Genomic DNA, 27,646 nt, shown 5'->3' with positions numbered 1-27,646 from the left:
ATGGGAAACAGACCCCACAGAAATATTAAAGCGAGAACAGTGCTTCAAGATTCAAGGTTACCAACTGCTCCTAGCATCAAAGATTACTCCCAGAGAGGAAAACTCAATAACCCGGTTGATCATTTGTCCTTTTATCAATGCGGGTCTGGGTTTACTCTCGGGCTTACCACACACCATAGAGTGAGTTTTGGATATATTAGCCTCTAGATCTAGTTAATCTATGTATCTAATAAAAGCATTAATAACACCTAAGGCCGGTACACATTTACCTTTCACAGTTGGTAGGTCCTTTCCCTGAGAGATTAAGGAGGAGTGCAGGCAATTAATACAGAAAGGAAATAAAATTGAAACAAGCCCAACTTATATGAAATTCTTCAGAAAGGCAAGGTTAATTATTGTTCCTACAGTTATCAAGGAAGGGGCTAATAGTTCTGTGGTTACTCTGACTAGAATTGGCTTGTTGCCAGGAATGATTGCTTTACCCTATGAGAGCAATACCCTTATGCCCACAACTATGAAACATACTTAAGTAAGGTAGAATAAGCAATTCTCAATACTAATAATAATAAACATTTGATTTTGTGTTCCTTGAGAAAAATAGTGTTCAGGGATTATGTACGAATTAGGATCACTGATATAATATCGAACCATTATATATCAAAATAGACAATTATCAGAAACTAAATATCAATAGCATAAATATTGATTCTGCATATCTAGCTATAAAAATCACAAATATCAAGTACACAGATCACTGTAGAAAATACCACTTTTGACATACATCAATAACAAACATATTGGAAACAAAAAATTGTCACCTATAAATAAACATATAGTATATCAAGGTTACCGAGTTGCACAATATGGACCATAATATTATTACCAATATACCTAAATAGTAATTAATATAAACATTAAAAAACATTTTTATGTATAATAATTACTTCCAGTAAACCCCACATTTCTTATAGACATATTCAATAAAACAAAAATGTATTACATCAACCAGATATTAAACATTTACCCACCAAAAAATTACACACCTAAAATACATACAAAACCATCAAAACATTAACTATAAATAATTAAACACAAACCCAAATACTAATTAATATATAAATAAATTAAATGATATCTAAAATAAACATACTATATATTATAAATCATTAATAAAACTGAACACAACTGATAAAAACATTCAAACTATACTAAACCAACCAATAAACTAAAAGTATAAGCAACTTTAACCAAAAAAAGAAACAATTAAACCAACAATATACAAAGTACACTAATTTAAACAACTAAGAGCCTCATTACTAGTCTGGCGGTCTTAAGACTGCCAGACTCGAGGGTGGCGGTCAGATTGCTGCACTCCTGGCTGTTCGGCCACCAGATTATGATCCTGATGGTCCGACTGCCGGGGGACCGCAGCCACCAACAGAAACATGATTCCTGATGGGTTGGCGGCAGTCAGAGTTGTATTCAGCTACTGCTGCGCTGAGTCCAGCACTGCTTTGCTGATCACGAGCCTCCTTCCACCAGCCTGCTCATGGCATGGTCTCCGCTATTAAAAATCTGGAAGAAAACCAGTGCGTGCTGGGGTCCATAAGGGGGCCCCTGCACTTCCCATGCGTATGAAATGGGACATGCAGGGGCCCCCTGCCAGCACCCTTGGAATGTGCTCGGTCTGCACTGCGGACAGTGCGCATTCCGAGGGTGCTGTTGTGCTACAGCATTGGCCTCAGCATCTTTAAGGGAGCTAAGGCCAATGCTGTGGCACTGTTTCTGCAGGTCTGACTGACAGAAACGTTGTAACTTGAGGTTTCCCCAGTCAGCCTGGTGGAAATATCTTAATACAAATGGGGGGGTGGGTAGGACAGTATGACGGCAGCCTCCTCCCTGCTGCTTTGGCGGTCGGATAATTCTGACCGCCAAAGTCGTAATGAGGTCCTAAATACTTCAAAAATTACAAACCCTGCAAGACGAGGAAACTCTACAGGATTCTTTCAGCAAACTATTAAAAAAGAAATATATACATCTCAGAAACTACAAAATCAAGTAAGTAATACTTACATTTGCACTAACATATAACTGTTGTCATACTTAAAAATGTAAATGAACAAATATTAACACACTCTATAACTTTTGTTTTTAAATAGACAGCTTCCAAACCAACAGACTGCCAGAAACTAATAACTAAAAAAAACAGCAAAACAATATAATAAAGTATACATAAATTATAAATTATAAACTCACCAAAATACGAGCAAAAATAAACCTAACACCTTAAACCTCAACAATCTACCAACAAAATGCCATTTATAATTCAGCCAACTTTTTTTTTTCTCTTTCAACAGAAAAGAAAGCACCAGATCCACAATGAAAACAAGGTCAATAGAAAAGCTGCAAAACCATGTAAAACAACTCAACAAAGTATACATGTAAGTAAACAAAATACCATTAATTGCATTTTTTAAAACGTTCATAACAATTGTGCAGAAATTAACATATAATACATGTTTATACTATGAAACTAATTACAGGTACAATGACAGAAGCTTCTAAATTTATTATTTCACAGAAAGTAAAGCATTTATTAAATCACATAGGCTACACCTACACTCAAGAAAGTACATTAACAGAAACTATAAACTGGAAGTGTACTAAATAGTATTCTAATGGATGATATGCGAGGGCAGCTACGAAAGATAATCTTGTCATTCATGTAAAAGCCACCCCACAAATGTGACAGAAATAGAAGTTAGAGAAATCTTGCAAGATATAAGAGAGGTAAGCACTAGCACCCAGGAAACAACAAGCAAAATCCTGAAAGACATAGGGCCTGAGTACAATTTCGGCGGACCCGTCTGCCGAACATCCGACGGTGAGGATGCCACCGTACTGGCTACCTCCTGGCTGGGCCCATTACAACTTTCTTGCTACGCTTACGGGCAGACACCAAGGTTTCCACCCACTTGCCCACTGGGAAAGTGGTGGCAGCATTGTCGCTGGCTAGTAATTGAGCTAGCAGCAATGCTGCCACCCATTCGGTGCACCAGCACCCTCTCAATGCTTTCTGTCTGCACAGCACATAGTGAGCATTGAGAGGATGATGGGCAGGGAGACCTCTGCACTGCGCATGCCAAATGGATGACCTGTCCTATGTGCCCTGCACACAGGACAGGCCAGAGCACAGGAGGACTGAAACTGAGCTTTCACTGCCTATGGCCCTGACCTGCATTCGGACCAGGGCCGTTTCAGTCCTTGTTTGTGCACCAGTATGCACAAACAATGAAAAAGAAGAGACAAGGACGTACCTGGGTCTTCCAGGGGGTCCTCCTCTTCGACAGTCCTCTCTGAGTCCGCAGCGGCTGCCTCCCTCTTGCCTCTGCTCCCGGGCTCCGTTGCACACTGCAGCCCATAACTGCGCTGCAGTGCGCCGCAGGTGAGCTCCGCTTTGTTGGCGGGGCTAGCAGAGTTTTTGGATGAAATCCGTGCGCCAAGCGGAGCTCCCTGCACACCCCTAATTCAAACTGTGTCCCAAACCATTGAAACAGATGCACACCATACATGGTGAAAATAAAAAAAAACAATATCCCTTTCATATATGCTTTACTACCAAACAAACAAAGCAGCACTTTCTATGAACTCATAAGTACATAAAACAACAAATAAATAACTACTGCCTACCCAAAAATTATCGTAGGCTTTGAGCAAGCTATGATTCGAAGCATCCCACACAGCCACAAATTGCTGTTACTATCACTTTTATCAGAATGTATGGATACACATCCAAAAATCTACATTAAGGGCCTGATTATGAGTTTAGTGTTCCGGGCACGGTCATGGCAGCAGCGGGAGTCTGATGGCCACCATGTTAGCAGTCTGACCGCCAGATTATGATCTGTGTGGTTGGACCACCACAAGACTGCCAGCTCCCCAAACATTGGAGCTGCCACGTAGGCGGCGGTAACGCTTGTGTCAGACATTGGTGGCGGTGTGGACAATGGCACCGCCGTGTGTCTTATGACCTGTCTTTCTGCCGAGCTTTTCACAGCGGGATCACTGGTTGCAGGAAAATAGACCCAAAATAACACAAATATATTACAACATGGAAGGTAGCAGTAAGAAAATGGCCAATAAATGAAACTAAAAGAAGGCTTTCTTCCCATAGAAATGAATGAGAAATGTTGTAAAAATGTTTAATAAATGTTAAAAAATGTAAACTAATATTAAAATTGTAAAATAACTCGAGCAATATTACTTAAAAAATTACAAAATTATAAAGTGTAAATTAAAAAATAGCATAAAACATGTACAATTTTTAATATATGCTAACAAAACTTGTTGAAATAATAATAAATGTATTACAAAAAAGTTAAGAAATGTATGTTAACAATGAAAACTGGTAGAAAACTTACAGCACAGAAATGTTCTTAAAATATGATGTACTTATTTTTTACTGTTAAAAACTAATAAAATGTATTGATTACTTGACTTTGTATTTTTTTATTTTTACTTAAAGTATATATTTTTCCAAATGTAAAGCTATACAAGGAATTAAAATTGAAAATAAATTAAACATTTTGTAACATCTCTTTATTATACTAAATTTGAGGAAGGTGTTTGGCGCAAGCGGGGTAGCATTTCGGCCCATATTTATACTTTTTTAGCATCGCATTTGTGCTGCGTTTTGCCCAAAAATCGGCACAAACTTACAAAATACAATTGGATTTTGTAAGTTTGCACTGCTTTTGACTAAAAAATGACGCAAATGTGGTGCCAAAAAAGTATAAATATGGGCTGTACTATTTCCACTCCAAGCTAGACCAATTTCAAGGAAGGCATTGAACACTAGAGGGGTGGCATTTACTATTCCCACTCCAATCTAAACCAACTACGGATGATATTGAACACTAAGGGCCTGATTACGATCTTAGAGGATGAGATACTTTGTCACAAACGTGATGGATATCTCGTCTGTCCCATCACACGTTTCATTATATTCCATGGAAATTGTAACATAGCATACGGGATATCCTTCACGTTTGTGATGGAGTATCCCATCTGCCAAGATCGTAATCAGGCCCTAAAGGGGTGACATTTACTATTTCCACTCCAATCTAAACCAACTTCAGGAAGTTGGTGGACACTAAAGGGATGACATTTACTATTCCCACTCCAACCTAAACTAATCTAGGGCAAGGTGTTGGAGACTAAAGGGGGGTCATTTACTATTCCCAATCCAATGTAAGCCAATTTGGGGAAGGTGTTGGACACTAAGGGGGTGACGTTTACTATTCCACCTCAAACCTAAAACAACTTGGGAAAGGTGTTGAACACTAAGGGGGGACATTTACTATTCCCACTCCAACTTAACCTAATTTGGGGGAAGGTGATGAACACTAAAGGGGTTACATTTACTAATACCATCCCAATCTTTAACATTTTGAGGGAAGGTGTTGGACACTAAACAGTTCAAATTTACAATTTTCACTTGAAAATAGAACATTTTGCCTACCTAATTACAAAACAAAAATATTAGATGAACAATAAATGCTCCATATTCTCACACCCTTTTTAAATATAAAGTTAATAAGAATGTTATGTAAAAACTCTAACAAAAATTACAAAACTTAAGAAAAATATTCATATTTTAAACTTAAAAACTAGTATGTTAACTATATAAAAATTCATGTATTCAAAACATGTACTGCTATTCATTACCTTCAAAAAATAAAATTACACAAAATACAAATATAAATGCCAGCAATTTTAATGAACTTTAATCTAAAATTGTATTTGAATTCATTAATTTTAAATTATTGTTTATACAATTTTAAATTTTGTCTTAAAATAATGCAATATTTTAAATGTTAACCTAAAAATAATTCAAAATATACTACTTGATTAAACATAATTCATTAATTTAACATTTTTATGATATTTAATTTTGTATAAAAAAATACCATTAAAATATTATTAATTATTATCAAATAAAACATACGAGAACCTTTAATATAATACAATACATTTTACAATTCAAAACTATTAATTTGCATAGTGTTAGAAATGGGGTATCTGGCAGTCAGTTGGCACTCTGTCCAAGCAGTGACCCACACTCTAGTCAGGTTAAGGGAGGTACACACCTAGAATAACCCTGCTCACCCCATTGGTAGCTTGGCACAAGCAGACAGGCTTATCTCAAAGGCACTGGGTAAAGTATTTGTGTCAACACACACAGTAACACAGTGCAAACACTACAAAATAACTCAACACCAGTTTAGAAAAATAGCCAATATTTATCTGAGTAAAACAATAACAAACCAACAACACAAGCAAAATTATTAATTTTCAATGATTAAACTTAAATATACCACTTAGAAACACAAATGCTTCAATTGTGTGATATTGCGGTATTGTGACGGAGTCCTTCTCAACAATCCAGCGCTAATGGCGCCGGTCACGGAGTTGCACGGACCCCCAGGTACAGTATCTTGTGAAAATGAGGAAACAAGGCGGTGCAAGGAGTTGGGGATCGAGGCGTCGCTGGATCCATTGCGGCATCCATTGCAGGGCTGCGGATCAGAGGGGTGGAGGTGTCAGTGCGAGGTGTCAGGTCTTTGCTGCGGGCAGTGGAGATGAGACTGCATTGGTGCAAAGCAATGGTTCCTTACACTTCCAGCAGAGTCGATGAACGGCACACACGGAGTAATGGACTTCACGGAGGCTGGGGCGGCGTCAGGTCTGCGGGGTTGGTCGGCTCATCACACTCCACCGGGGACCATAGCTTCAGTTGCAGGGGGCTTCACAGGATCCAGCAGTGGCGTAAGTTCAGGCATCATCTGCAGTCGGTGCACTTGGTTCTTCTTGATTTTTAACCAGCTTCTCCTTTCAAGGGCCCAGGGACTGGATTAGGTACCACTTGGCAGGGTAAGAGCCTCAGCATGAGAGTCTGGAAGCTGGCAGAGGAAGTCTTTGATGGCCCTAAGACTTCAGCACAGGGGGAAAGCTCAGTCCAAGCCCTTGGAAAAACCTCACAATCAGGATACAAAGCCCTCTCTAATGCAGAAGCAGCTACTTCAGGCCAACCCAGCAATGCACATACACCAAAGAGGCAGTACTCCTCCTCCAGCTCTTCACCTCTTCTCCTTGGCAGAGGTTCCTCTCGATCCTGAAGTGATCTAAAAATCTGGGGTTTTGGGTCTACTACTTATTCTCTTTTCTGCCTTTAAAGCAGACATACTTCAAAGGAAAGTCTCTGTTGTTCACAAGATCCTGCCTTGCCCAGGCCTGGTCCCAAATAAACAACAGGGGGTTGAAGACTGCATTGTGTGAGGTCGAGGACAGGCACAGCCTTTCAGCTGCTCCCCACTCCAGCCCAGGAGACTCATCAGGACATGCAGGTTACACTCAAGCTCCCTTTGTGTCACTGTCTAGAAGGAATTCGCAACAGCCTAACTGTCAGTCTAACCCAGACGTGGAATACACAAGCAGGCAGAGGCACAGAATGGTTAAGCAAGAAAATGGCTGCTTTCTAAAAGTGGCATTTTCAAACTGACAATCTAAAAAACTATTTTACCAAAAGATGTATATTTAAATTGTGAATTCAGAGACCTCAAACTCCACATCTTAATCTGCTCCCTAGGGGAAGCTACACTTAAAAGATATTTAAAGGCAGTCCCAATGTTAACCTATGAGAGAGATAGACCTTGCAAGAGTGAAAACCGCATTTGGCAGTATTTCACTGTCAGGAAATGTAAAACACATCAGTACATGTCCTACCTTTAACATACACTGCACTCTGCCCATGGGGCTACCTAGGGCCTACCTTAAGGGTGTCTTGCATGTACAAAAAGGGAAGGTTTGGCCAGGTTAAATTGACAGTGGAAGACTACACACACAGACACTACAGTGACAGGTCTGAGACATGTTTACAGGGCTACTCATGTAGGTGGCACAATCAGTGCTGCAGGCCCACCAGTTGCATTTGATTTACAGGTTCTGGACACATCTAGCACACTTTACTAGGGACTTAGTGGTAAACTAAATATGCCAGTCATGGAAAAGCCAATTACCCATACAGGTTACACAGAAAGCACTTGCTCTTTAGCACTGGTCAGCAGTGGTAAAGTGCCCATAGTACCAAAAAACAGCAAAAATAATGCCAAGCACACAGCCAGAACATAGGAAGCAGAGGCAAAAAGACAGGAACGACTGCATCAAGAATGCCAGCTCTAACACACAGCTTTAAAATGAATGACTTTCAACTCAAATTAAAATCTCCCCACCCATACCTTATATGAACCCAGCATTCCACTACTAAAAACAAAAACAATAATTAATCCTAAATATTAACACATATATAAAAGCAATTTCGAAAATTTCATAAGTAAGAAAATGTTTAGACTAAAAACACATTTTAAAAAACATAAAACACATTGAAACAAAACAACAGTACATTCCATGTAAATTAACACAAAAGTTATCACAATATATATTACAATATATTTTATATAGTGCAATATTTTCAACATTGCTATTTCACACCACGATATTAAAAACAACACTAAAGGTGATATTTTAACCTTCGACCTTCCCATCCACAATATTTGTAAAGTATTTTTGTAGCACAATATTTTCAGATATTTTGTACAAACACCACTAAACATCACATACATTTATTTTAATGCACTAGAAAACAAATGTATAATAATCAATGGAAGATCTAGACTAATGTTCATTTCTCTAACTAAAAAAGTTGACTTCCCAGACATTACTCTTTACATAAGAAATGGCAAGATACAAACAAAACTTTACATAAAAGACACAGCAGCAAACTCTATCCTGAGGTCAGATAGGTGTCATCCCAAAAGCATTCTTAAAAATACCTCAAAGGGTCAACTACTTAGAATTAAACATAATTGTAGCAAAACAAAGTCCTTTTTACCTACTGCAAATGAACTGCTGGACAGATTGTAAGCAACGGTATAAAAAATCTGAGTTGTTGGCAACTACAAAAAAAAAAATATTAAACCATGCCAATCTCTCTTACGAAATAAGTATATATCACGAAAACAATCACAGAACTCAAAACGCTTTGTGACTGACTTTCACAGTGGCTACTATAGAATTGGAAACATCCTAAAAAGATACTGGCACTTAATAACAAGTTACCCTTCGATCAACACTGACATTCTAGTCTTTCCACAAATATGCTTTTAATATGCAACTCCTGATGGACTGCTTGTGCAGCTATGAGTTCACTGACAAAAAGACAAATAAAGCCATCTTTTCTGAATAAGCCTATTGGCTTGTTTATATGCCACAACTGTAACCTGTGCAAACAAATAACAAAGTCAAGGAATTCACACCAAAACCAGGAAATATTTTCAAGATAAGTGATTGGATAAGCTGCAACAGCACCTTTGTGATCTTCATCATTTAGTGTCCATGTTCTGAAATATATGTGGGCAGCAAAATCAGACCTTTCAGAACCAGGATTCAAGAGCATTACAGAAACATAAACAAAACCAACACAGATCCACTCTTAAGTGAAAACTACAGTCAGGAACACCCACATGAGAAAAATGGTATCTTCTTTGGATTAGAACACTTCAAGGCTTACCCACTGGGAGGAGACAAATGAGACAACCTGAAAGGGAATGGATTCTGAGACTGACCACTATTAAAAAGAAATTGAACAAAGATACATTTTTGGCTGCAAGACACATATCAAAGTGCCAACCACTAATCTGTCCTTGTCCCCAAAAGGGGAATGATACCTCTAAGAAAATTCACACTCACCCAAAGGTTAGTAGCAGAAACCTATATCAACTTGGGGGTTAGGTCTCCTTATTCAATGAGAATTTGTTATTTCCTTTATTGCAAGTATCTGCAATTCCTACTGGAAACAAATTAATTACCATAAACGCAACTAACCATTCTGTACAATATTGCTAATACTCACGAACACCACATGCAGAACTATATTTACTATTTTGTCCATACTGTGAAGACATTACTAAAATGTATCTATACAAAGTCAATGTTACTTACTAATCATGTATAAACAGCAGAATATCTATGGGTGACCAATTGCCTGCACCACAGGAACAAAATCATGTCCCATAAAAAATAACCAATAGAAGTGACTTCTAATGAAAATATAACTCAAGACTACTTAGGACCGAATACACCCAACAATGTCAAAGATGGTCCACTGCATCTAAAATACTGTAAAGAACGTTTACTGAAGGACAGATAGAAGAAGTTCTGTGAAAATTGTAACCACTACAATAGGATCACTGCTCATTTTGCTCTACTATGAACAGACTAAGGGCCTGATTACGAGTCTGGTGGTCAGAACACCTGACCTCCAGACTCACGGTGAGAAGACTGCTGCGGAGCTGGCGATCCCCCCACCAGACCCATTATGGTTTTCCACTGGGCGGACCGACGGAAACCAAGGTTTCCACCGGTCAGTGTGGAAAACTTTGAGCCGAGCCCTATGACTTCGCACAGGGGCCATCCAGCACCCTCGGGATGGTCACTGTCTGCACAGCAGACAATGCGTATTTCAACTGTGCTGAGCATAGGGGCCCCTCCACTGCCCATGCCATAGGCATAGGCAGTTCAGGGGACCCCCTTTTGCCCCCAGCATTGGCTTTCTGCCAGCCTTTTCATAGTGGGCTCCCCGACATGAAAAGGCTGGAAGAGAAGGGGTTGTTAACAGCCAGGTGGCGCTGACTTCAGGGCTGCTGTGGCTGGTTACAATCCTGGCCGCCCTCACCCCATCAGGATCTTGGACCCTGGTGGAGATAGCCATTTGTTGGCGGGCCCGCCTACTAACTTTGTAATGTGATGGTTGGACCGCCACAGCCGTGGTGGTCCGACTGCCACAGTGAGTCTGGCGGTCTTGTGACCGCCAGATTCGTATTCAGGCTCTAAGAGTGTGGGTGTACCATACTTCTATACATGTGACACCACACAAGACCATAATGTTGTTATGATGGAATCTGAATATCCTTGATACAAGACTTTAAAAAATTTAGGCCCATATTTATACTTTTTTGCGCCGCATTTGTGTCCTTTTTTGACGCAAAAGCGGCCCAAACTTACGGAGTATAATTGTATTTTGTAAGTTGGCGTGGCTTTTGAGTCAAAACGTAAGCAAATGCGGCGCAAAAAAAGAATAAATATGGGCCTTAGTTCTTCATTTGGTTGATATGTATAATAATGATATTGAGTTCAGTGGGTCTTATGTGATTTTAAGAACCCTTATTTCTACTTTATCTTGGAGAGTCCCTGTTATTATTCCATCAATTAAAACAGTACCATTGATTGTGAGAGATCTAAATGCTATTCTTACTGACCTTCCTGATTTTCGTGTCACCGTGGATCAGAATTTGGCGCATGTGATTTATGGCATTCAAAACATGGAAATAAATGGAAAATAATCCATTTTGGCTGGACAATGTGGAACAGACCTTTTGTTTTTCAGTGGAAGACAGCAATCCCTTAATAAAAGTCTTCCATTAGACAAACCTGTTAACTATACTTTTAAGACAGTAAAAGGACCATTTTGCTTTAATATTTATGAACTGATGTAGGAAATTGGTCATTTCTCAGAGACTTTATGGCAATGTCATGCTTAGAGGTTTATCACAGGCCCTTTGTGTTAGTTTAGGGCTTACTCAATTCTACCTCAATTGTTCATAAGCCTGCTTCTCAAATCTGCCTGCAGGTTACATCCAATTTTAGATCAGTGAAATCAGCACGCCTTTATGATTAAGAGCTTATTAACCATGTCATAGGGCATTTCTAATGCTGTGGCCTATTTGATTATTATATTTGAGTATTATAAAATATCAATATATAAAATGTATTCTTATATGAATTATTATGCAAAGTATTAGTTATTACATTAAAAATTATTATTATTATTATTTAATATATTAATATGAGTAGTAAAATTGATTTACCTAGGAGGCAACAACTGCTTGGAAGAACTGACCTATCACAGACATATTTTGTTGATGATGTTGGACAAAAATAACTTTACTAATAGTTTCTTAATAAAATCTAGGTGCCTGGCTGATAAACGATGAGGTCTTGGTAGCCTTGGGACAATTTGGTAGGGCCATTTATATATATGTGACACTGTTATTAATGGTATTGTATGGTCAGCCATTTTTATAAGTCATACAGTTTTTGAATGGATCTTGTTCATCTAATGGTGGTAGAGAATTGGCCTCTTGGTGCAATTGCACCCTTTAAAGAAATCAGAGAAGGTGTAGTGACCCAAAAAATGAATAAGGCTCCATGGAGAGGTTTGATACCTTTGATAAAAAACACAAAAAGTGATGGGAGTAATGTTTACAGAAATTCTACCCAGTAAGTTTATTGGCATAGCACTACAACCCATTCTTGTTTTTCCAACCATACTACATCAGTTTGGACCTAACAATTTGCTAGGACCGCTGATCGCCACCCAAAAAAAGGCAGACTACCAGTACCGTGGAGGGCAGGAAATAGGAGGTTCGATCTCCAACACCAACAGCCCGTTGACCAACCACCGACCAATGGCGGTCCAAACCACAGCGGTTCATGGTCACCAATGTAAAACACAACAACACATTGGATGGATTTGAAAACAACACAGCTGTCACACATTGTCACACCCGACACACCTGCAAAGCACACTATAAGACACACCCCTTCACACACCACAATCTTTGCATCTCCAACGTCTAGAACTTAAGCCAGACCATATTATTAAAAATAAAAAAACATAGAATAGACACCCCTCCAAATTTCCCTAACCGCACATCGCACACCCTCAACACATTTTTATCACAAGTCATATCTATTTACACTTCCCAACTTCATAAACTCACGTCACTTGTTAATTTCCTACTTATTTTTTTATCACCACCATGTCACCCCTGAAAAATCCCTGTTTGACTGAGGATGAGTAAAGAGTCGTGGTGGATGAACTCATAAGAGTAGAGCCACAATTGTTTGGAGCCCAAGTCCAAGCCCTCTACTATTGTCAGGAAAATGGTAAAGTGGCAAAGGATAGTCGACAGAGAGAATGGTGTAGGTACCACCCCACACACAAGGGAGGATGTCAAGAAGTTGTGGAAAAACCTCTGGTGGCACGTCCATTCCCTGGTAGCCAGGCACTAGCTGCAGGTCCAGAAGACTGGCGGTGGTTACCTGCTATTCTCTTACAGCTCACATCCTGGGAGGAGAAGATCTTGGCCACCCTGCATCCTGAGGGCCTTGACAGGAATATGTGAAGAAGTGCAGTCTGGTAAATCACAACACAAACATTTCACCAAAATGTATTGTCATGCATGCTCACTGCTCACCTTTTGCCACTTCACTCTCACCCCACTCACCAGCCATGCCCACCTGTCCACACACCCCTGTCTGGCATCCCACATCTGAAGTAGACTCACCTGGGGAACAACATCTATGCATAGTGTGTGTAATAGAGGGACTGATAGCACTACAACTCCCAGCAGGCACTGTTCAATAACTCCAATACACCAGAACAGTGTAGCCTTCTCCAAATTACCTTGTTTCTCAACTCCCCATTGAAGTGTACCCACCTGTGTGGATAACATTTGTAAAGTGACTGCTAAGGCCGAAGGGACTGTTACTGTCACTCCACTCAGCCAGCACAGTGTCCTCTGCTCCAATGACCCATGTCCCTGACCTACTAATTGAAGTGTACTCACCTCAGAGTGAAACATTTGTATATTGTGTGTAGTACAGGGACTGATAGCACAGTGTCCTCTGATCCTGTCGTAGTTTGGACTCTTGCTCTGAGCAAGACTGCTGGTTTAAGGATGACAGTACTTTTGTTTGTAGGCGACTACGCCTTTCCTACAACAAGTCGCAACTGTTGTCCCAACCTTACCGGCTCACTAGCAGCACCTCACCAGAAACATAATAGTAAAAGGTGATTTAGGGTAGCCGTTACGCATGGACTCGAGAATAAGACATCTCAGGGAGTGTCGTGGTTAAACGGAGATTACCCCTTTATCACAGATATATCATGTCTCATACAAACACAGGCAATGACAAAGATGCAGTAGAGTTTCAATAGTTTTTATTTAACATAACTGCAATTTGTGATAAGTTGCATGGGCTGCAATGATTAGGATAGTGAATAATGCAAGAAACAGAATTGTGAAGACGAGAGTCATTATTACAAAGACCCCCACCATCTTGCAATACGTAGAAAAGACATACGAGATGTAATATGCCCTAATACCCAAATGTGAAAGGCCTAACCTCCTACCTAAAGGACAGCTGGGTTTGTTAACCCTAATCTGCCAATGCCATGTCCATGAGAGGAGCCCCCAACCCTCGTTACCTTGGAATGAGGTCTCTATCTCAGACTCCGCAGGGACACGAAGACTGGGTCAGCGTCAAGACGACTGCAGCATCGGTATCAGCGATGGTGGCGATGCCCTCTGGTCGGAATCCCTCTGATTATCTGTCTAAAGTGTGATGTATTTATACAGATCTACAAGGACCCCTGACATAGGTGTGTTCCTAAACAATAGATAACAGACATGCTTGGGACGGCAATCAATATAAACAATCCCTCGAAAGTATAGAGAGGGAAAATCCCTAAGTGTGAACACCTACTGTTTGTTTGTCTTTGGTGCTTGATCTTGACGCCTTGGCACAGTGACACTGATAATGTTACCCATAACAAGTGGCGTAACTATAAACAAGGCAGCCATCTTAGAAGAAATAAATAATTAAATGGGCTAAGCCAGAGCAAGCTAAGTAGGTTAAAAGTCACTAGGTGACGGGGGCACAAGTCTGCAAGCCCGAGGCTAAGCTAACTCCTGTTATCCCATTAAAACGAACTAGGATTCACTACAATCCAATGACTCATGTCCCTGAACTCCCAATTGAAAGGTACTTACCTGGGAGAAAAACAATTGTATAGTGTATGTAGTACAGGGACTGACAGCACTAAAACTCCCAGCAGGCACTGTTCTACAACTTCAAAAGACCAGAAAAGTGTAGCATTCTCCAAATTACCTTGTTTCTCAACTCTCCATTGAAGTGTACTCACCTGGAACGATACCAACTGTATAGTGTGTGTAGTACAGGAAATGACAAGACTGCTAAGGCCAGGAGACACTGGTACTGTCACTCCCCTCGGCCACCACACTGTTCTCTGCTCCACTGATCCTTGTCCCTCAACTACCCATTGAAGTGTACCCACCTGCAAGGATGACATTTATATAGTGTGTATAGTACAGGGACTGGCAGGACTGCTACGGCCAGGAGGCACTGGTACTATCACTCTAAACACCAGAACTGGTTCTTAGAAGACTACAGTATTTTAAACTCAAATGATATGTACTTACTGGGGGAGTTGGCATCAGGTATTGGGGAGCAGTGAGAGTGACAGGACTGCAACTCACAGCAGGCGCTGTTCTCACAACTCCAAATACCAAGACAGTGTTCTTCCCTCCAAGTACCCCTGTGCACTAAAGAATCATTGAAGTGTGCTCACCTGGAAGGAAACAATCATTATAGTGTGTGTAATACAGGGCGTTACATGACTGGAACTCACAGTAGGCTTCTTGCTGGCACTCCAACCACCAGTCCAGTGTACACTTGACAAAATACCATTCTTTGGGATTTCACACATGAAGTGTACTCACCTGGGGGATGGCATACAACAAGTGCAAGAAGTACATGGAGTGACATGATTGCTAAAGCCAGGGGGCTCTGGCTCTCCAACTCCAAACACAAGCCCAATGTGCATCTGTCCAAATATCCTTGTTCCTTTATTCCTTATGGAAGTGTACTCACCGGGGAAGATAACATTATTATAGTGTGTGTAGTACAGGGAATAACATGATTTTAAATCCCAAGAGGGTAAGTCCCTGTAACGCCAATCACCAGGCCAGTGTCCATATACCATAATGCATCTGTCTGTGAACTCACGCATAGGGGAGGGACCAAGATACAGATCATGTTGCACTCTGATGTGGTTAACCACCGAGATCCATCTTGAGCAGTTAAGCCAATATGAAAATATTGTGGACAGGAATGATAGCTCAACCGATGTGCAACAAGAAAAACAAACCCAAAGCCTCAAGATGCATCACCTGAATGGTATTGGCAGCAGACACATTCACAATGTACTGACCACATTACGACCCCAACCACATATACAACAAAGTACTGGGTCTGCCTGCATAAAAGTCAGCTAAGCCTTAAAATGATCAAAGCCACATCCTGCCCAGCAACAGTTTTTCCTGTACTGGCGGCAAGATGTAAGTCTATGCCTATCCTTCCAAGTGCTAATGAACTACTAAATTTAGCAGCTGCTTGACTGAAATGGAACTAGCATGCTTCACAAATGTCAGGTCAATACAACTGATAGCATGAGTACCTGTCACATAAGGGAAACCTGTTAATCTAAAGTGTAGCCGGCCTTTGCAGAATGTCACTGTAAACTATTAGAGGTGGATGTCACAATATAACCAATAATATTGTATCTCATACATCAACAGGTGGAGCTGCCACTGGGAACACCAAGCCAACCGAAGAGACTGCCACTACTCCCATGGATGAAGCCCTCAGTGATGACAGGGTAACCTGGTCAGATGACATCAGTAAGCCTTACCGTGACCACATCAAATCCTCCCTGCCCGGTTTTATTAACATCGCAGGCAGACATTCGCTCCCCAACCTGTGCCCCTAGGACAATAACAACCATCTTGTGCCCCCCATCCAGGATCCTAAGTCACAGCAACACACCTCCGACAACGATGGTCCTAGAACCAATTGTAGAAGACAGTCTGTGACAAGCGCACAGGCCCATGTGGATATGGTGCATCAGAGGGATGTTTTGGGACATTGCTGTGAGGCCAAAGGGTGATCCTGGCCTGGACACCATCAGCCAAGTCTTGGGATCCTATCAAGAATCCCACGGTGTGATGGGTCAGATAGTTTCTGAACTCAGGGAAATAAAGCAGCTGCAGAGGGACTTCCATCTGGAAATGCGTGAACAGTGGGAGGCTTATAATACCAACATGGCCTCCCTAACAAGGGTTCTGAGGACATTAACACCACCTTGAGCAGGGATCCACAACAACGCTCTACCCCTTCCTTTGGCACATCTACACCAGGCCCTGTATCAGTGCCAGTCACTAGAAGGGAGGCCCTGCCAGGGGAAGGACCCACCTCAGACACTCCTGCCTTTGTAGCAGCAGATCCCCCCAGCAAGCAAAGACGTCTAGCAAAGAAGCCAGAACATTGGATGGCGAGACACCAACCACTGCCAGCACGTGACCTCTGCTTAAAGGTACTCCCTTGTGTACCATATATTCACTCTCTTGACTGTTCTTCAACGACCTTCCATTTTCCATGGTAGTAGGACACTGGACTTTGGACTTCAAATGTTGTGGCATCTCCTACAATGATTTCATCCACCATGACTGATAACTTCACTTTCCTTTTGCGTTGCATCTATTTTTTATTTCCTGCACCTATGTCAATAAACTCGCCTACCAGAAAATCATTGCCTACTTGCTTCTGTTCCACAATTTTGAAATGTAGAGATACAAGCCCATTTGATGCACATGAGAAAGACACAATATGGTAATGGAAGGAGGAATATGTCACAGGTAGTGTCATGCAGCGGATTACTAGCAACACACTGATACAAGCGTCTGGTCACGCCCAATATTTTGTTGCACTATACAGCATATAGGCTGTCAAAATGTCTGGACTGTCATAGCCAAGAATGGCTGAATAATATTGTGTCAGGGTAGACATACCAAGTTGCAGTCCCCTAGACCACAGAAGAAACGGTTTTGCCAGACATTGTACAGTAGAATAGGCTAACAGATTAGTGGATGTTGTCACCAGCTTGAGCCTTGTCACATACCAAAGCCAGATTTTTCATCACCTAAGCCATGGCACAGGGCAGTACAACAGTCCCTGATCATAAGTCCTTCCTATTACAATGACCAATCATCTGGTGGTTTGACACAAACCTATGTCATTGTTGTTGCACATGCAAAGTGGCCTGCAATGAGGAAATACATCTACAGCTACAAACAGGTCATACAAGATCATTGTCAACACAATGTGAAGAGTGAATGCACAGACTGCACTTAATGACAACATATTTCAAGGCCATGATCGCACAGATGAAAGAATTGGGCCAACGCACCACATCAAACAAGTGTATTGTGCACTTCAGACTTCCACCCACACACTGTCCAAGCTCTTTTTATTTTTAATTATAATTTGAATAAGAACATCTGCATCAAAGCAGATAGAAATGCACAATCAATAGGATAGACAGAGAGGAATGTCCTCACATGGTAAAATTAGGTAGGTACAACTTTGAGTACAATAGATCATAGGCAATACAAAGTGAAGGCCAATGCATGAAGAATGGCAGCAGCAAGTTTACAGGTTAGTCTTGGATGTTGTGGACTTAGATAGTGACGAGTAATGGGGAGGGATGTAGGAAGGGGACTGCCCAAGTGGATATGTTTTGTGCACCCTCGTCCAGAGCTGGTGAGTGGGTTTCTACTGGGTTATCTAAGTCAACCCCAGTGTCAAAAGAGTTGCATGTGTCATTAGTTGCATTGTTGGTGAGTAACGGGGTCGGAGTTCTAGTATGGAGGTAGGATCAGAGAGGTTCCCGTATGTCTCTATGTCGGCAAGATGGTGACATTAAATCCCAATATGAGATAGTTGTTCTGGGCAATATGCAGTGTTGTGTAGGCGGGGTGTAACTGTGGGGACTGGACACCATCCCCAGTGTATGGCCACCATCTATTTGGCCAGCAGGAGCAACATGGCAGTTAGATGCCCTCATGTAACCCAAAAGTGCCACCAGATGCGTCGGGGGGAGTATCCTGTGATAGCATGTAATGTCAAGAAGACCCACTCCCAGAAGGACATTATCCGTGGGCAATGCCACACCAAATGTAGGAAGGTGGCCTGTGCACACTTGCATCGAACACAATTTGAATCAGGAGCTAACCCCATTTTAAATAGTTGTAAGGGATGTCATTAGAGGAGTTGGAGGAATTTGAAATGAATGAGGCAAAGTCTGTAGTTAGGGAAAAGGCATTCCAATTGACTACAACAGTAAAGCCATTGAGCATCAGTGAGTTTAATAGATAGGTCCTCGTCCCATTTTGCTCGAGCCCTGGGCGTAATAGTGGGAGCAGATGCTTGTGTGGAGGCATAGAGCCATGTAATTAAGCATTGAGGAGATAAGGACGTTAGGATATGTTCTAGGGATGGCAGAGGTGTTGGTGCGGATGGGAAAGTGGGATGGAGGGAGCGGCACAAGGCTCGTAGTTGATAATACAAAAATGTAATGAGTGGGGTGGGACATACCCCATCCACTTCTTTCAGTGTAGTGAGAAATCGGTCATCAGTATACATGTCCGAGAAGAGGGTGATGTTGTGTTTATGTGCCTCTACTCTAGCACCTAGTTCTTGGAAAGGGGTTCTCATGGCGTTGCTGGTCAAGGGAATAGATGGCGCATACAGTATATGCAAACCTGCCCTCCTCCTTAGGCCATCCTAAGCCCATCTTATGCTTGCCAATGTGTCAATGTCTACCAGAGGTGCCTTAAAGGGAAAATATGGTGCCATCGACAAGGGGCATGGTGCTGCTTTGTCTGCCTCAATGGCTGTGTGTGGTTAAAATGGAGTGGGGTGTGCCCAGTAGTGCAGATATTGAGCTTGTGTGCAGAATGCGTATAGGGTCATGTTTGGTGCTCCCAATCCTCCCTGAACCAGTGGCAGGGTGAAGAGTTCCCAGAAACCTCACGGTTGTCTGACCACCCAATCCAGGGTGATTAGGTTGGATTTCAACCGTTTAAAGAAAGTGGCGGTCAGGGGTATAGGAATATTGAAGAAAAGTTAAAGAAATTTAGAGAGGACCACCATCTTTACAATTGCGTTGCAGCCTACTAGAGAAAGAGGTAATGGTGTTCACAGTGGTATCCTGTCTTCTAGCCAGGTCATGGTTCTTCCATAGTTCCCCTGCCAGAGAGCTGAAATATCGCAGGTAAGTCAAATACCGAGGTATTTCACTGGCTCCTTGGCCCATTGAAGAGGAAATTTAGAAGAGAAGGGGTGGTTACTATCGGTGAGAGGGAATAATATGAATTTTGACCAAATCACGTTAATACCAAAGGGACCTCTGAACTGTATCACTTCTCATTTCAGAGGGGGTACATTTGCTTGTGGGTTACAGGCATAGAGTGCAATGTTGTCTGCGTACATGGAAACCACCAATGCTCTGGAGGTGAGGCCTTTGCCCTTGTGTGCATAATGGTGCTGAAGGAGAACCACCAGGTTTTTCACCATGATGGCAAATAGCGGGAGTGTCAATGGGTATCCCTGCCTAGTGTTGCGAGTGATCAAAAAGGGATCAGAAGTGAGCCCATTGATCTGTACCGTAGCTGATGGGATAGTATAAAGAAGGCAGATCTTTTTTATGAATAGTGGTCTGAGGCCTATGTTGGCCAGGAGGGAAAGAGGTATGAGCACTCCAGCATGTCGAACGTCTTGGTGGTGTCCAATAGGGCTGCTATAGCCAATATGTGAGGATCTAGATGGTGCATGATTGCGAAAATAGCGCAGAGTTTATGATAGATGGCGCGTCCAGGTATGAAAACTGCTTGATTGGGTGTGTTATCTTCAGAAGAATTGGTAACAATCGGTTAGCGAGCACCTTCACTTAGATTTTCTTATCTACGTTAATGAGAGAGAGTGGTCGATAGGAGTCACAGTGGATCGCTGATTTGCTCGGTTTTAGCACGGTCACTATGATGGCTTCCCACAGGGAGTCAGGTAGATGGCCCGTGTCTAGGGAGTGTTGATACATGGCCAGGAGGTGTGGGACTAAAAAGGAGGCTTATTCTTTGTAAAAGGTGTTTGGGAGGCCATCGCCGCCCAGCGCCTTGTCACCTGGAAGGCCTGCAATTACCTGTATGATCATCTTGGTCGTGATGGGGGTGTTGAGGTAATCACAATGGGTTCAATCAAGCCACACCAACTGTATTGTGTCGAAGTATTTGGAGAGTTCCGATTCAGTGAGAGTGGTGGTCGCTTGGTAAAAATGAGCGTAGAAAAAGGAGGTCACACATGATATTTCTGGGGAGATGGAAACAGGGTTTTTATCAGAGTCACAGAGTTCAGCTATATTAGTGGAAGCATTGGCGGGGTATAGTAATCTTGCCAGAGTCCTGCCCGGACGGTCACCCTCACCATACCTGCGTGCCTGAGCATCCTTGTGAAGGTAACGGACCTCCCGGATAGACTCCTCCTGAAATTTGTTTAATTTAGAGTTGATTGCTGCCAGAAGATCAAGGTATTTAGATTAGCATTAGCAGGTCTACACGGACTGAATCTCTTGTTCTAGGTTGGCCAACGACCGTCGCATGTACCGCAGGACCCCAGCTTGTTTGGTCCTGCAAGTGACTCTCATGATGACCTTCAAAGTCTCCCATACCATTGAAGGGGACTTAAGAGAATCAACATTGTGGGCAAAGAATTCAACAATTTTATCGCTGGTCTCCTCACGGAACATCTTGTCCCGCACCGTACCCGAGGGCAGGTGCAAGGTGAAGGCCAGCGGTGTGAAGTTTAGGAGCTGTAGCTCTAGCAAGACTGGGGTGTATTCAGATAGTGTGTGGCAGATGAGTGACGCCAAGCAACCATGTCCTGACATCGGGGAGAAAAGCCAGAAATCTATTTGAGACCAGGAGCTGTGATATGTTGAAATGCACGTACCCTCAAGTGTACGTGGATGTGTGAGTCTGCAGATGTCCTGTAATTGTATGTCTTGAATAATTGTGTAAAGCCTTTTGGAAGTGTTAGAGTGTTTACATCTGGGTATGCCGGATCTATCCATCTGGTCCTCAAGGATGGCATTAAAGTCACAGCCCCAGATGAGGGCCCGCGGGCCAAGACTGTGTATCCTGGTCCAGGGCATGGAATAGAACTCAGGATCTCCCACTTTGGGTCAGTACACAGCCACCAATATAACAGCATGTCTACACAACGAACTTGCGAGGATTACGTATCTGCCCTTTTGATCGAGCACCATGAGAGATACTTGCTAGGCAAGTCCCCTGTGTAAAAGTTTCACTACACCCCTAGCATAATGTGAATAAGTAGAGGAGTGTGAGGTGTCTCAGTTGTGGGCTTGTAGGCGAGGGGACTTAGAGCTCGACCTCTGAGTTTCCTGTAGGAAACAGATATGAATATTATGTCTGTGTAGTTAGGAGTGGACTAGATGGGCCTTTCTGCCATCATTAAGTCCACATACATTCCAAGTCAAGCATCTTAGTGTGGCCATAGCGATGGTGTGTGTAAAGCGATGTGAGCCATAAGCACATGACAGGTGTGTAGCCAAGTTGTGACATTTGCCATGTGAGCGAAAGATCTAGACAAGTGAATCAAAGCAGAGAACAAGAACAACCAAACACAGAACATAACGAAAGCAACAAGTCCCCAAACCCACCACAACCCACTCCAAACCCTGAACTCAGTTGAGGAAACATACCCCTCCCACCTAATCAACCCCATACCCACAAGGAGGAACTAGTGGTGGGAAACTTCCCTGGGGGTGAAGTAACACCAGGCAAATACACCCAGCAAGAGACACCCACGTGGTTCAGTCATTGTCACTCAATGAGGCCAGCTCTGCGATCACAGGTGAAACCCCAGGAAGCAGCATTTTTTGATCGCAAGTTTGGCAAACTTCAGTGCCAAGTAGGAATTTGTGAAAAAGTGTGACTTGCCATCGACAGAGATCCAGAGCTTGCTGGGGTAGATTAAGGCATATGGCCTTATGAAGCATTTTTTAATGGGTATACAGTTTCAGCGGGTGGCTTTCGCACTCTGGGTGAAGTCAAGAAAAAAACGAGATGGTGTTACCATGATTTTATACCGGGCCTTTTTTGCGGGTTAGCCGCAGGATCACATCCCTGCCCCTGTAGTTTAGAAGGCTGGCAATTATCTGCCTGGCTGAGGCAGCGGGGGCCGAACGAACGGTGGGCCCATTCTACAATTAATACTGGGGACAGGTTGTCTCCAAAGAGGCCACGATGCGTCGTCTCAACGAAGTCCTCTATTTCCAAAATTGAGGTGGACTCAGGTTGTTCCGCCTGGATCTGGCTTCCAGGTCCTGGCTTCCAGGTCTTCTTTCTTAGCCGTTATAATGTCTAGGATTTTGTCCATTCTGAGAAGCTGTTCCAGAAAGTCAGTTTGCTGATCATCAATGCCAGAGACACAGGTTTGCAGATGATCAATTCTGGACTCATCAGTGTCTACACACTGCTTTCCCTGAACAAGGTGGGCAATGAGGATGTCCAGTTTGCCATTGATGGTCTTTAGACTTGTTTTTACATCCAAGAGTATTTCCATAAGGTCGAGCTCTCCAGAGTGCTCATCACCCTGGGGATTTATCGTGGCTCCCAAGTTTGTGCTGATTTCTTTGTGACGGGCACTACTTTTGCCCTTAACCCCTCCCATGCCGGGGACGAGTTGGCCTCGTCCAGACACACCGTTGCTGTGTGCCTGGGACGAGACCAGCTGGTCCTGTACCCAGCCCACGGGGAGCGCTAGCGCTCCCCTGTGGGCCTCCCTCCCACACACCCCAGTCGGGGATGGAAGGGGAATCGGTTCCTCTTCCACTCCCAGTGACATCTGATGACGTCGCGCTAACCTTATCAGAGGTAGAGAAATGCTTTTGCCCCCTGGAGGCAGACACCACTAGACACCAGGGAATTTTCTTTTTTATCATGCTGACACTTAAAGGGAGTGGCCCCTTGGGCAAGGGTGGCTCCCTAAGGGGGCATGTTATTTTTAGGCCATTTCTGCCCCCCCCAGGGGCATATCGGCTTAATATAATTAGGCCGATCTGCCCCTGGGGGGCAGAAAACCCCTAGACATCAAGGATCTTTTTTTTTGTTTATTTTTTATTTTTATGTGTGAGGAGCGACCCCTTAGGCAAGGGTCGTTCACCGGGGCCAAAGTATTTTTTGGACATTTCTGCCCCCCCCTCCAGGGGCAGAAACCACTAGACACCAGGGAATTTTCTTTTTTATCATGCTGACACATAAAGAGAGTGGCCTCTTGGGCAAGGGTCGCTCCCTCGGGGGCATAATATTTTTAGGCCATTTCTGCCCCCCTGGCTACTGGTTAGCAGTGGTCAAGTGCTCAGAGTTCAAAAGCCAACAAAAACAGGTCCGAAAAAATAGGAGGCAGGAGGCAAAAAGATTGGAGATGACCCTGCAAAAGGAAAAAAGTCCAACATGCGGATTGTCACACACTTTCTGAGCGAAAGGCTCCATATAGAGCGCAAATAGTAGGGGTGACACCGGGCACCCCCGTCGAGTCCCTCTGCCTATCGGTAAGTTAGCCGAAGTCTTCCATTAATCCTGACTGTAGCCATGGGATGCGCATAGTTGCTCAGAACCCAGATACGGAAGCGATGCCCGAAGCCAAAGGCAGTGAAAGTGGCCGAAAGATAGGGCCAATGGACACGATCGAAAGCCTTTTCAGCGTCCATTGTGAGAAGCATAATTTCTATCAGAGAATGGCCGCCTTGTCAGTAATATGCAGAATCCGCTTGGTGTTATCACTGCATTGCCTCGAGGGAATGAATCCGGACAGATCTGGATCAATCAACCAAGGCATCAGCAGACCCAGCCGCACCACCAGAATCCCAGTAAACAGCTTTGCATCAATATTAAGGAGGAAAAGCAGGCTATATGATGCACATTTCTAGAGGTCTTTACCCTGTTTTGGGATTACCACTATAGATGCGTCACTCATAAAAGCGGGAGGGGCTTGAGTGTCATCCTCTGCTTGAAACACTCCAGTCAGGAGAGGTTCCAATATATGACAAAAGGTTTTATAAAAGCCAAACAGAAAGCCATCTGGGCCTGGGAATTTATGAGCCGTTTGACGCGCAATAGAGGCTATAACTTCTTCGATAGGGATAGCTTTCTCAATTTCTTCATCTTTTGCCACAGTGAGCTGAGTAAAGTTCCCTGCTTGAGGATACCCTTTCACCTCTTCTCGGGATAGGGACTGTGCTGTGTATAGCTCACTGTAGTAGTCCCTAAATTGGGCAGCAATTAAAACGTCATTCTGGATCTCAGAGCCATCCTCTCTGAGTAGCCACTCGATCCCAGATACTTGGTGCTGGACCGGGAGCCTATTTGCCAGAGATCTCCCACATCTGTTTCCTCCCACATAGAAGGTGTTTCGGAGGCAATGAGTTTTCTCCACTGTCTAAGTTCTGATATGCCAGCTGTTTCTGCGCTGCCTGTAGCTGACGCCATGTTCTAGGGGCACCTGTGCACTGATGATTGCGCTCCAGTTCTGCAGTCAGCTATTTCAGCTGTTCCCTTTTCTCCCAGCACAGTTTATTATCACGCACGGAGATTGCTATGAAAACACCTCTACTCACTGCTTTCAGTGCATCCCACAAAACTGCCACTGAAGTATTAGCTGTGAAGTTAGTCACTAGGTAAGAGTGGATAGCCTGCTTAATTTGACTGACCACCCCTGGCCTGTGTAGGAGTGTCTCCCTCCAACGCTAGTGTCAATGTCTTCGCAGCCCCTGAGGAAGGGTGAGGTCCAGCACCACCGATGCATGGTCCGATAGCAAGCAGGGTTCGATCTCAACCCCAGAAACCAAGCTCCGCACCTCTGGGATGCCAAAAAGTAATCTGATCTAGCATATATTTTATGTGCATGCCAGTAAAATGTGTATGCTTTCATGTGTGGGTTTTCCATTCACCTCAAGTTGTGCATTCCCATCCTCTCCAACCACTGGGTCTCCTCCCTTGTGGCCTCTCTCGAAGCCTCACTTCTGGATGCTGATCTGTCAATGTCATTACGGAACACCATATTAAAATCCCCCCTGACATCAACCCTGCTGTACGAAGAAAGGCCTATGTGACTCATTGGGGGCATACATGTTGCCAACTGTCAAGGTCTGTTCACCTACGCTCAGCTGAAGTGCCAAGAGTCCCCCCTAATCTCCGCAACCTTTTCCCCAACTCTACCCCTAAAGGTTTTGGAGACCAGCATAGCCACCCAGCTCTTTTGCTGTTAGTGGTGAGTGAAACTGTTTAGGGAACACCTTAGATCGTAAGCGCAGTCTATCCCTGGCGAGGAGATGTGTCTTTTGCAGAAGTCATGTGTCGGCCTGTGTTTGCTCTAAATATCCAAGAATAGCCCTTCTCTTCACCAGGTTATTAAGACCCTTTACATTGAGGGTCACAATGAGGAGTAGATCATGTGTAGTGGAGTATCTGGGAATGCACGTATTTCCTCAGAGAAAGTACCATTGGCAGTGTGGAGCCGACCCGCCTGTGGAGACCTGTCTCAGTATATATGCAACTGTGTGTACAGGTCATCTGCTCAGTGTATGTGTCCCAAAACATTAACCCCCCAAACTAAACAATAAACTTGAACAAGAACATTGTCCAGGACCCTGGCAAGGCCTTGCAGCCGGCCACCCAGGCACCTATGGGAACTTAGCCCCGTGGCCTTCGTGTCCGATCTCTCTCCCTCTGCGAATCCCCCTCCCTCCCTGCACGCTCCCCCTCCCATGACTTCTTGGTTAAGGGGCCCATATCTCACCCCGATCAAGGGAGTACTTATGTCTCGGATTCCCCTCCCAGGCTCTCCAGCACAGGTCTCATTTCCATTGCTATAGTGTGGGTCAGGTTTCACGAGTCCATCATTTAGGTATGATGTTAGCTGCTTCTTCATCGTTGAGCCCTAAAAGTTCACAAGCTGCAGAAAGGGAGTGGATCTGGCAGCGCTGACCCTAGCAATAATGCTAGTCTCCGATGCCAACTGTTTCTCATATGTGCTATAAAACTCCACTGGGAGCTCCCTTTTTATTTTTAAGACCAAAATCAGCTGTCCTATTTCCTCTCCAGTCTTCAGGAGCTACCTGTAGAAGGGGCACTGCCCTCAGAATCTCTACTACTTCAAATGGGGTTCACAAGCAAATTCTTTGTATAATTTTAAATAATGGCCATAAAAGGCTTTACCTAAACTAGTGCACAGGACCTAAGCCTGACACGTCTTACCTATGTATTACCTAGGTATTAAGGGGTATATTTAGGAGCCCCTAGCGCCACAAGAGCATCAGTGGCGCAATGCCCTGCGCCATATTTACAAGGTGGCGTTAAGCCACTTTTTGTGGCTTAAAGCCAGCTTGTAAATACAGCCCCTTCACACGCAGCCCTTTGCGCTGAAGGGGCGTGCAATGTGTTTTGCTGCTGACGTACGACAGCAACACCCATTGCATTTTGACGCTGCCTCAGATTTTGAGGCTACCTCAGGGTACTTTATTTTGGTGACTCAAATGCCAAAAATACAACAGAGACTATACCCCCTTAGGAGGTAAGTAATACACAAATTATATACACTAGTATGCGGAAATAGCTGTAAAAACAGTTAGAAACAGTGCAAATAGTGAAAATCACAATAGTTAGCAATGGGCCTGGGGGAACACAAACCATACACTAAGAAAGTGGAATGTGAATTTCGGGTTCCCACCTAGGCAAGTGTAGTGTGT

This window comes from Pleurodeles waltl, chromosome 7 (genome assembly GCF_031143425.1).
Source record: "Pleurodeles waltl isolate 20211129_DDA chromosome 7, aPleWal1.hap1.20221129, whole genome shotgun sequence".
Lineage (NCBI taxonomy): Eukaryota > Metazoa > Chordata > Amphibia > Caudata > Salamandridae > Pleurodeles > Pleurodeles waltl.
Note: the sequence above shows the minus strand (reverse complement) of the source record.